Source organism: Lactuca saligna, chromosome 9 (assembly GCF_052625555.1).
Source record: "Lactuca saligna cultivar CGN05327 chromosome 9, ASM5262555v1, whole genome shotgun sequence".
Classification (NCBI taxonomy): Eukaryota; Viridiplantae; Streptophyta; class Magnoliopsida; order Asterales; family Asteraceae; genus Lactuca; species Lactuca saligna.
In genome coordinates this window covers 181,077,431-181,089,669 of record NC_136425.1, presented here as the reverse complement: position 1 = coordinate 181,089,669, position 12,239 = coordinate 181,077,431, and the positions used below count along the sequence as shown (strand labels likewise).

The 12,239-nt window shown below is 35.6% G+C and overlaps 1 long non-coding RNA gene across 1 annotated transcript; it reads left to right on the top strand.

The window, feature by feature from the left end:
* The first annotated feature begins 8,797 nt into the window (after positions 1-8,797).
* Positions 8,798-10,470, top strand: LOC145018752 (uncharacterized). The gene is made up of 3 exons (XR_013667148.1): positions 8,798-8,941; positions 9,062-9,224; positions 10,232-10,470. It is a non-coding gene; the product is annotated as an uncharacterized LOC145018752 (long non-coding RNA).
* Positions 10,471-12,239: the final 1,769 nt, after the last annotated feature.

The window sequence follows — 12,239 nt, the reverse complement described above, 5'->3', positions numbered from 1 at the left end:
TAGCAGTGTTAAGGAAGCCATGGCAGGCCCGGAGTCTGCTAAATGGAAGGAGGCTATGGACAGCGAGATACAGTCCATGTATGACAATCAAGTTTGGAACTTGGTTGACAATGTACCGGGCCGTAAAACAGTCGGGTGCAAATGGATCTTCAAGAAGAAGACCGACATGGAAGGAAAAGTGCATACATATAAGGCTCGACTGGTTGCGAAGGGTTTTACTCAAACTCAAGGTATTGATTATGATGAAACCTTCTCGCCGGTAGCCAAGATTAAGTCTATTAGGGTTATGTTAGCCATTGCAGCATTTCATGATTATGAAATATGGCAAATGGATGTCAAAACCGCTTTCCTTAATGCAAATTTGGCTGAGGATGTGTACATGAATCAGCCAGAGGGTTTTGTCAATGCAGAGTACCCTAATAGAGTATGCAAGCTTGAGAAATCCATTTATGGATTAAAACAAGCATCTCGTAGCTGGAATCTTTGTTTTGATGAGAAGGTAAAAGAGTTTGGCTTCTTGAGAAGCGAAGATGAGTCTTGCGTGTATGTCAGAGCTAGTGGGAGTATAGTTAGCTTCTTGGTACTGTATGTGGATGACATACTACTCATAGGAAATGACATCCCAACCTTGCAGGAGGTTAAGTCCTGGCTTGGGAAGTGCTTTGCTATGAAGGACCTAGGAGAGGCTACCTATATCCTAGGGATAAGGATATTAAGAGAAAGGAGTAGAAGACTAATTGGACTTAGTCAGAGTATCTACTTGGATAAGGTGTTGAAAAGGTTCAACATGGAGAATTCCAAGAAAGGAGATTTACCGATCCAAAGCAATACCAAACTGAGTAAGACTCAGAGTCCGAGTACAGAGGCAGAGATAGCTGAGATGAGCCAATTACCATATGCTTCCGCAGTTGGCTCGATCATGTATGCTATGACTTGTACCCGTCCTGATGTGGCATTTGCTTTGAGCATGGTCAGCAGGTATCAGGGGAACCCTGGCAAGGCTCATTGGACCGCGGTAAAGAACATTCTCAAGTACCTGCGGAGGACTAAGGATTGGGTCCTTACCCTTGGTGGCAGTGATGACTTGAGAATATTAGGGTATAATGATGCTGGTTTTCAGACTGATAGGGATAATTTCCGCTCTCAGTCGGGCTGGATCTTTACCTTAAATGGAGGGGCAATTTCTTGGAAGAGTTCCAAGTAGGAGACGGTGGCTGATTCGACTTGTGAATCAGAGTATATAGCAGCGAGTGAAGCAGCGAAGGAGGCGATATGGCTAAAGAACTTCATCGGAGACCTTGGAGTTGTACCAGCTATTAAGGAACCTATAGAGATTTTCTGTGACAACAATGCTGCGGTTATCTTAGCCAAGGAGCCAAGAGATCATGGCAGATCCCGACACATTGACAGAAAATATCACTTCTTAAGACACAAGATTGAAGAAGGACTCCTTGTGACAAGGAGGATATCGTCAGATGAGAATCCTGCAGATCCCCTTACGAAGGGACTGACGAGGGTTAAGCATTTTCAGCATGCGAGACGCATCGGGCTGAGGGACGATATTAGTTTTACAGATTAGATAGTTTTCCTGAAACTTGTAAAATGTAATCGACGTTTGATGATGAATAAAATTTGTGATTTATTTATGAGTAAAGTGTTACTATCATTGTCAATTATTTACTATTGTTTCAGTTTTGCATGTTTTGACTTCCAGAATAATTAATTTATTCAAACCTCCACAATCGATCATACGTCGGAAGTAGGTATGAATCAAGATTGTCATGAATTGGGTTTGTAGATGCCTTAAAGGTGTTTAGACATGGCAATGGTTGCTGCAACATTCATGAGTACTCATAAGTTATGAGTATTGGTATAAACCCACGCTCACTTGTATCACTTCATGGAATTTATCTCGAGTGATCGTGAGACGATAACATCATATAAATCTTTAAACCTAGAGATATGAGTTGTTACCTATGAGTTGGTTGTGCATTGATTGCACGTAAACGCATCAGTAACTTGATGTTATAAAACGTGCCTTTGTGTACAATTCAATGAGTAGTAGAACAAGCATATCAGTCGAAGTTTATCTGTTCCTTCTAGAAATAGAAGCGATATCTGGGCCCCTCGATGATTTTGTGTTGACCCATGAACCAGGCCTGGTCAGAACTAAACCGATGTGTTCAGTGAAGTTCTTCGTCAAACTAATCGGAAAATCGAGAAACAACTGCTAGACAATAAGCAAGACATAGTTCCATGTGTTTGTCCGGCTGATATCATGAGAACAGAGGATTATGTGATCACTTATCTAAAATGGCGCTTCATAGTTCGACAGAGTCTTCATTGTTCGAGGGAGTTTTCGAGAGCTACGATTGTTGGTTGGTTCCTGAAGTTATAGGCAAATATAGTTATTAGACTTATCCAAGTGGGAGTCTGTTGGATAAGGTGTCTAAGTCCATAACTTATTTGGTATATACTTGACCCGACCGGCATGGTCCATTTGGGTTGCATCTCATCCAAACTATTATGGATAATTTTATGAGAGTTATACACATATGTTTATTAATATATTATGAGTTATAATATATTAATATGAAGTTACGTTATTTAATTAGTTTTAGTCTTAAATTAATTATGAATTAATTTAGAGATTAAAAGGAATACTAATTAAATTATGGGCTATTTGTTTTATATAGTGTGGGCTAATACTCATTTGTTAATGGGCTAGGCTTATGTGGAAGTCCATGGATGATCCATGGAGCTTTTAACCCATGGATCCTTGGAAAAGGAAAAGACATGGGTTATTAGGGTTTCACCCTAACCATGCATACTATATAAGCATGCTTATGGAGCATGAAATGGAGCCTAAGAGAAAACTAGTGAACTAGTGTGTGTGTGTGCATGTGTGTGGCCGATTTCTATACAAGGTGTATACTCTCTCAAAGTTTTCCAAGAGTTTGTGGTGTTTGTGATTCCATTTGAGGCATTCACACTATTGGTGCTTGGCCCTCAAACTCCTAAGAACCCAACTCACCAAAAGGTATGTAATCTCTTCTAACTCTTTTATGTTGAAATGTTCCCCATGCCATGTTAGATAGGTTATAAACCTTGGAAAATTATTATTTTGCATGTATTTAGACAAACATAGATCCAAGGTTTATTAGGGTTGCATGCACACTTAGGAAGTGTTAGATTGCTCAAAACCCAACAAGTAGAGGATCCGTACTCGAGTCTAGGAGGGCCAAGATGGAACCAGGGAACTTGTAGAGTGTGTGAGACCTCTCGAGATTGTGTATGACCCTGATGATTATATGTTTTGTTTCAGAATGGTGATGATTACGCGACACGGAGGAGGAGGTTTAGGATCAGGATCTGGTTCGGGATCAGGTGTCGAGCCAGTTGATGAGGAACTACATGAGTTCATTGCTTCGGAGATCACTAGAGGCATCCTTGAGTCGACCCCGGTGATTTTCGGTTCGATCAAGGAGTGGATTATGGAGCTGATGGAGGATTGCATCAGGGCGTTTAGGGTGACATGGCATCTAGCCAGTCAGGATCGCGCACACTGTATGGTGGTTGTCGAGGCCAAAAAAATTAATACCCTAAATATTACACACTAAAATAGTGTATAGTGGTAAAGGGATCGTATCCACGGATATTGGTTCAATTTAAATCTCTATGTAAATCACTTTTTCAAGACTTCAAGTACTTGTAAAACAAAAGTGAAAGTAAAATGGGGGGTTTAATTCCTTTTGATTGTTTAACAAAATTAAAACTTGCTAGAATGTAAATATGACAAGTAAACAAGAAAAAGATTTGATTAAATTCAATAAACTGAAATTGGTTGATTTTGGGATACACCACATGGAGGATTTAGTTAACTTATCATTAGACTAAAAGGAACAACACTTGTGAATTGGTTTAACTTGGCTATAGAAATTCATAAGCACAAATTACCTCAAGTCTTCTTAGATATTAAAATGGTTAGAGGAGCTCTAACACATTCCCTTAATTAGATTCAAAAAATCGATGAAGCATATAATCTTGTGAAAATCAATTAGATTTGAGTTCTAAGAGTTACCAAGTCCATAAGATAATCAAATGCTTACATTATCATTATGGAGGAAACATTCCCATGGTTTAAATGAATAAAAACAAACATAGAAACCATTTGTTGCTTACCAATCTCAAAGTCCATTACTTAACCAAGAAATTGATCAACAAAAATATAAGTTTATTCATCCAAGCTCATGATCAAAGATAAACAAACATAACAAGATGTGTAACTAGAAAACATTTCCATAAACTTCAAACACAAGGTATTAATAGTCTTCAAAACAACCAATCATCCATGGGATTAAACCCTAATCAACAAAATAAAAATCTAGCCAAGCATGGCCAAAATAAAAGAAATACAAGGTAGTTTAGAAATACCAAACATTGTTCTAAGTGCAAGATGGAAAGAAATAACACTAATCTTCAAATTCTTCAAGTCCTTCCCAAGTGTTTCCAAGTTTTGAGTGTGAAGAATGCATCTAATCTCCAGCAAAAAGGTGCTTTATCCCGGATTCAAAAGCTCCCCAAAAGCCATCTACCAACCTTCCAAAAATAGGGTCAAAGAGTCGTAGCTCGGGGCAAGGCGAAAGTACCTAAACCGGGGGGATCTGGAGGAGGATATGGGTATTGGGGGTAAGAGTAGGGGTAAGGTGGAGGTGGATAAGGGTGGGTGGGTGGAGGGTATGGATATGGAGGTGGAAGTGGAACGTTCTCAAAATGGTTTTGTGATTGGTGCCACCCCCACATATGGTGCATTTGTTGGGACATGATTTGGTTGGAGACACAAAGAGCCTCAAACCGGGAGGTGCTTGGGACTAGGCTTGTTGTGGACCATGGGTGGGCTCATCATCGGGCACGTCATCCACATGCATCTCGTCATCATCTTGAGCCTGGAGCGCATCCTCATTGACTGACTGAATGATGGTCCTCACGAGTCTCCACTGAGTGCGATCGTGGAAGGAGAAGTTGGCGAATTGATGGTCGGGAAAAATGAGATATCCGACCCCTTGAGGAAAATACCATGTAAAACTGCTCTTGTTCCTATGATGGATTTGATGCATGTTTGTGAGAACCCGCTCATCCAAGAGAATTTTTTTTGTCGACGGGCATGTAGTCGTCCGAAAGCTCAACGTCAAGACCACGGGCTAAAAGGGTGACAAATCCTCCAATGCAAATATCACCGGTTGTTTTGGTTCTCATGAGTGCACATTTGTGGAAAAAGAAAGAGGCAAAATCCGGGATTGGTGGGTTTTCACGTTGCGTCATGCACCAAAGGAAGAAGAGCTCATTTTTTGTTACCTGATCGACTTCTTTGTGGGTTAGGGAGAATAATTGGAGGAGGTGGAGGAAGTGAAGCATGATCTCTTGTTCCTCGATCGAATCGTGGAATATCATCTTCATGTGGAAAGCTTGTTCCACGGGATTTGGGAATACCATAGTTGTCGTACTTTGACATCTACAAAACGGGAGAAACTAAATTCAAGTTGATTGATTGAGTCCTTAATAAATCACCCAAATGAGATATTAAGGCTAGGACCCAACACAATACGCTACAACCTAGAAAAGGGATGTCGTAATCTAGTTGCAGAATATTTGAAGGTAGGTAAATGACGATTTACCAAATTCCACCATGAAAAACGAAAAAAGAAATTTAAGTTTTAAATCTATGAAAACTCCTAGATCCTTTGAGATTCATTGAACTTTTCAATGGCATGTTTAAATCTCGATATGCCCCTCTAGTTTGTGATTGGGATACCGAGGATCATAAAGCGGGTGTGAATAACCATGCAAACTTACATGGTGCCCCCACATGTTACAGTCACCTATTCGATGTGCCGGTTAACCACACACGCTCCACTGAACTATGACAAACATCGAGTTACCCTATGCTACCTTTGCTTAGAACCATTTAGTGTGCCGGTTAACCACACACGCTCCACTAACGTCTTCGCAAGGGCACAAAGTGTAATTTAATGGAATTGCATCAATTCACTTTTGCCTAAAGTAACTAAGATTGGGAATTTTGTAAAACTTTTAGTTACTTTATACTTCATTATACTTTTAATGGAAAGGGTTTGCCCTATCCTACCCGTTCGGCTAACGACCCTCCACCAATCAAGGAAGCGGTAGGTAAGAGTGGATACCCATTAAACGACCATTTTATAGGCCATAACCTTATACTCCCTTATAGATCGGCTTCGTGAATGAGTCCTACTAATGGTAAGACTAGCATTTTAGTTATATTAAGCTTTTAATGTTATATATAGTATAAGGGTGTATTTTACACTTTTAAAATACTAGGTGGTTTAAATTATACTTTTAATTAACCAAAATCATTATGGATTTATTAACTCTCTTTTAATTATACACTTATTTAATTTAATAAAACCATAAGGGTTTAATTTGAACTTTTCAAAATTAGGGTTTTGGAATTTAAACTTTCAAAATTAACTTTTAATCAACAATTTAAATTCCAAAACTTGAGGGCAAATTTTGAAACTTTTCAAAACAATTAGGTTTTAATCTCACTTAAAATTTTCGAATTTAAGACATTTAAATTAAAATTTTAAATATTAAAACTCTTGATTTAATAATTATCTTGAATTAGACTATTAATTTTAATTATTAAATCATAAGGGATTATCTAAATCATGAGGATAATTACCATTTATACATTTAAGATATCCTAATCCCTTAAACTTCTACATAGATTTCGAAAATAAGGGATGAGATATCCCAAAATCTTTAATTACCATATTTAACTATTAAAGGATGATTACAAGATATGGGATAATCTAAATCCCTAAAATTTAGGATCTTATCTTGGGGAGGAGGCTAATTTCGAAAATCATGGGGTTTTGCAAACCCTAGATTTCGAAATCTTAGGGCTTAAGGAAAGGATTTGAAAATCTTGTTCAAATTTTCGCAAATTAGGGTTTGGAAACCATAATCTCGAAAATTCTAGCCTCCTAGGGTTTATTGACATTAAACCCTAATATGTCAAGTTCATACAATTGTATAATACTAATTGAAAACAAGTTAACCAAAGGCTTTGATACCACTAATGGGTTTTAATACAAACAATCCTATGTGTGCATGCAACCCTAGAATTGGATCTATGTTTCACTATTAGTTACACAACATTATGAACACATAATAAAACCCTAATGAGTCATACTATTTTCGAAATTCACCAAGAAGATTAGAATAGATACCTTTTGTTGTTATATAGTAATAACAACTCAAATCCTCCTTGTAATGGCTTTAGAAAGCTTAGAGTCACAAGTATCACTCATCTAATGGCTCATAAACACCAAGAGCAAGAGGATGAAGAATGATAAGAGAGAAGGCACCCAAAAACGTGTGGAAACCCTAAGGAAACTCTTGGCCACATTTTTGGTGCTCTAGGGATCCTTAAATAGTGAGGCTATTAGGGTTATCTAACAAGAAAACCATAATTTGACTGCTTAAGCCCTAAGTAACCCATGGACTCCCTCCTTAGAGGCCTAGGACGATTTCTAATGGGTTTCCCCATAGAATTCGTCCACCCCTCTAATATGGAGTCCATTAGCCTAATATTCAACTATCATACAATTGACAGTTCTAGTCCCTTAAGTTTAATTAATGTCTTTTAGCCACAAAATTAATTCTTAATTAATTATTGACTAATATTAATTAACCAATATGATTTCTCCTTTAATATATTATTCTCATAATATATTAATAAATCATAATTAATCCTCTCTCTCCATAATCCATCCTATCAAGTTGCTTTGGTGAAGGCAACCCAAAAGGATCATGCATCATCGGGTCAAGTACATACAAAAATAGTTATGAGCTTAGACACTAATCCAACATCATGGTCATCCAAATGACATGACATTATCTCTCGATTTACTGCCAAGGTCAAGTATTACGGTGTGGCAAACATAGTTGCAAAAACTTGTTGGTTACATAATCTTCTTTGTAAGTTGGATGTTTTTCGGATCAAGAAACAATTGTCTAGTGTGATAATGCTAATATTGTTTACATGTCTTCTAATCTGGTTCAACATCAATGAACCAAACATATCAAGATAAACATCTCGTTCGAGATTAGGTTGCCTTGGATCAAATTTAAGTTCTTCATGTACTTTTCACTTTTTATTCTTTTGATATCTTCATCAATGGATTTCACTCTATTTGATGAGTTTCAGCCCACTTTAAATGCATGGATAAAACATCTTGATCCCAATAATACTGAGAGAATGGTATTTTAGTGTATACATGAACTCCACCATTAACCATATATATAGAAAGAAGAATTTAAAAACAAAACCCTAAAAATAGTATCCGAAATCGAAATGAATGGAATATCTTTGCCAATACGCACACATGGTCTAAACCTTTTCCTTTCACTTGTTTTATAGCTTGAATTTTGTTTGAATGAAGTCTTCCACCATTCAAAAAAAAAATGTTTTATAAAATCATTCCCACAATTAATTTATTTGTTTCCTATCACGAGTTTTGTAATTGCGCAACTCAAAGCATATTTTGTTGACTACCACTTTGAATTCCTCCCAAAGTTAAGATAATTTTCATTTAAACTCCCCATATGTTACGGATTATCTTAAGTAAAATCCCTCCCATCCATTCACGCGCTTCAAAGTTTTTAACTGCGGTTCCACATCGGCACCCCACTCACCACCGCCAATGCGTGACGTACACGCACCAACACACATCAACACCATACGCCTCCATCTTCTTTATAAACCTTTTCCCCCTTTTTCGACTTTATAAAAACCACAATTCCCCCATAAACCCCACTCAAAGAACCTCCAAGAACATCACAATCATGAGTTATTACAATCAAGGCCAGCCCCCAGTTGGCGCTCCTCCTCCGCAAGGTTCGTTTATCGTTCAATTTGGTTTTCATTTTGGTTTCTGATACGATCTTCTTGTTGGGAGGATTTTGGGAATTGGGTTTTTTGAATAGTGAATTAACGAATAGTGTTTGATTCTTGTAGGATATCCACCAGAAGGGTACCCGAAAGATGCTTACCCACCACCAGGGTACCCGCCACAGGGATACCCTCAACAAGGATATCCACCGCAGTATGCGCCGCAGTACGGTGCTCCGCCTCCTCAGCAGCAGCAGCAACAACAAAGTACCGGTTTCATGGAAGGCTGGTAATTACAAATTCCCCCCTTTTCTCTATCTCCTTTTATGCATGCAATTGTCGATTCTGATCGAGTAAAGATCGGATCTAGATTGCTTGATTTCAGTTTTCTTTTGTGTTAAGTAATTGAGTCGGATAGATTGTTAACCTGTGATATTGACCGGTGAAGAAGGACTTCTGACTTCACATCGGGATTTCTAAATTCATGTGTATGTTTTTCAGGGGTATTTTGGTCATTTTATCTAGTTCATATTATGTGGAAATTTGATTTTTGGGTTTTATAGCCGATTTTATTTACAGATCTTGATTCTTTTGCATCAAATTGTTCCTAGAAAATTCGGTGCAATTTTTTAAAACAAAAAATTGGGAAAGGCGAAAAAAAATTATTGTAGACTTTTGTTCTTGTTAAACTTAAAATAATGAAACATTCTTTTTTCCCTTTTTGATGCAGAAAAAAAAAGACCCAATGTACTTTATGTTACTATCAAACTTTTGAAGGGTAGAATAGTCTTTTTCTGCATTCGATAATTATCAAATCCTTAATTTGCAATGATCACCAATCTAACTTGTGGTTGGTGCCAAACAATAATTATTTCCTTGTAAAAAAACCTTTTAAATTTTTTCGTGAAGGTTTTTTTTTTATTTGAACGAGAATATATCCTTATCTTGTGACCTTAAAATGCTTCACAAAATACTTTAGTTTTCTTATTTCAAAAAAGCTGAATTTAATAGAAAAACCATGTGCTGTTTTTTCATATGGTGGTGGTATTTGAACATGATTCGTGTACGTTTTTTGCTAAATTGAATGCTTTTTATAGAAATTCTTGATTGATACGTAGTTTGTATTGTGACATCACTTGCATTCATGTGGAGGTTGTAGTCATATTCTTTGTGTGGACCACAACAATATTGTTCATAAAACTCAGTCTAATACATGTCAAACATACAAAACAATTTATGTCATGATTTTGAAAACTTTTGATAAGTCAAAATATTGATTTTTTTTTTTTTTTGTAGTTTGGCTGCCTTGTGTTGCTGTTGTTTGCTGGATGCATGCTTTTGAAAGATATATGGATTAGTAGATGGTGAACAAGTTATCAAGATGTCATTTGGGAAAATCAAGAATGTGACTTTGTCACCAAATTTGGACATTTCTTTTATCTTTTTGCATATGGTTATGGATTTGAAAATGAACTGACAATGTACCTAGTATTTCCTTTCTGCACATCTTTTAATGAATCTGGAGTTTCTGTTTTTGTGTTGTGTTGGTTGTTGCAACTTTTAGTAAATGTTTTTAAATAGAATTGTCGACTTGGAAAAAGTGAAAAAATTGTTTATATGAAAAACGTATATAATCAAAATTATAAATAAAAACCTTTATAATTGCAACTTCTAGACCTTTCACAAACTTATTGTTGCATTCTAACTTGTTAAAAAAAGTTCAATTATTATTAACTTTGTCAAGTTAAAACTAAGAAAAACATGTTGTTTATAAAATTGGAAGGATCTAATGAAAGTTGACCAAGGAATAGTACAAATAATGTGAAATCTAGTAGTTTCTTTTGGTCAATATTATTAACTACTAGTGAAGGTTCTTTTAAATTCAGTTGCCAACTCCATCAATAATTATTTAATTTTAGGCGATATTGACGTTATTGACCATTCTTTTATAGGAGCTTGAAGAATATAGCGATCATCTTCTTCTTCGGTTGTTACACAATCTTGCTTTTTAAATGTAGGGGGTTTGAGTTTTTATTTCTTTTATTGCATCTCTATATGTAACACGAATAATTAGTTTGAAACTCATAAAGAAGTTTATAAATAATATACAAATATATATGTAACATGAATAACTAGTTTGAAAGTCATAAACAAGTTCAGATTTTATAACAAGTTGGGAACTCAACCCAAAAAAATAAAGAACAAGTTCTAAATTTTCGAACTAGCTATCTTCGAACCATATATGGATTTTCGAAACGATTGAAATTAAATGAGTTTGTAATTTCAACTAATTTTTCTGAAAACGGGTTTTTATGAAACGTGTTTTTTTGTTAGAAAAATCAATTTCAAAACTTGCAATATTCAAAATTCTTGGTTATTTTTTATATTTCGAACATTTTTTTGTCATTATGAAAGAAGTCTTTTTTTATGATCATTGGGGACAAATAGACAACATCTCTAATTTTAATGTTAGTGATTGTACTTTGATACTATTCTTTTAATAACGAACAAAACCATGCCTTTTAAACAATATTTTACAAATAAAAAACAAACTAATTGGTCGTTGACATCAATATGAACATCCTTTTTTCTGGTAATTTACATTTACATACGTATTTATGTTTTTTCTTCAAATAAGTATTTCTGTTGTACTCTTTAAATCCATGTTTTCAAAAGAGAGAAATATCACTTCAAATTTCCTGATAGTGATTTAATTCTCTAATTTGGGTTAGAAGGTCATTTACATGATTATCAAAATATATCGTGTGTGAGATAACAACTTCAGGAACTTTTCCATAGGATACGAGAATTTGTAAAGTATCGTTTTGTTATTTCATCTTTGTATAGCAATTTGTGCCAAAAAAAAGCATGGTTTATAAGTACCAAATATGTTCAAAATAATTAAACGAAAAAAAGAGAGCTCAGAATGGCCCAAAAAAAAGCATGGTTTATAAGTACAACCATGTGAATTTAATCCAACGTACATTAACATGGTGAGCATACACAAATCAACAAGTTACACATTATGGTATTTGCACACTTCAAAGTGTATTGCTATATATTTCTCACAATTTACCCTTATGAATTTTCAGTCTACTTTTTCTTTTTTAAAATGTAAGCGAAGAGCAATAAAGTCACTTTCATGTTTTCTTTCTTTTTAATGCAAATCATGAACATATTTTCATGGCTCATTAGTTTCAATATAAATTCAAAATATAAATAATTGGATGAAAATCATACCTTTTGACATATAGATGGAAGTTTACTCCTAAATAGTTTTCATTTTACTCTTTGTTGACATCAC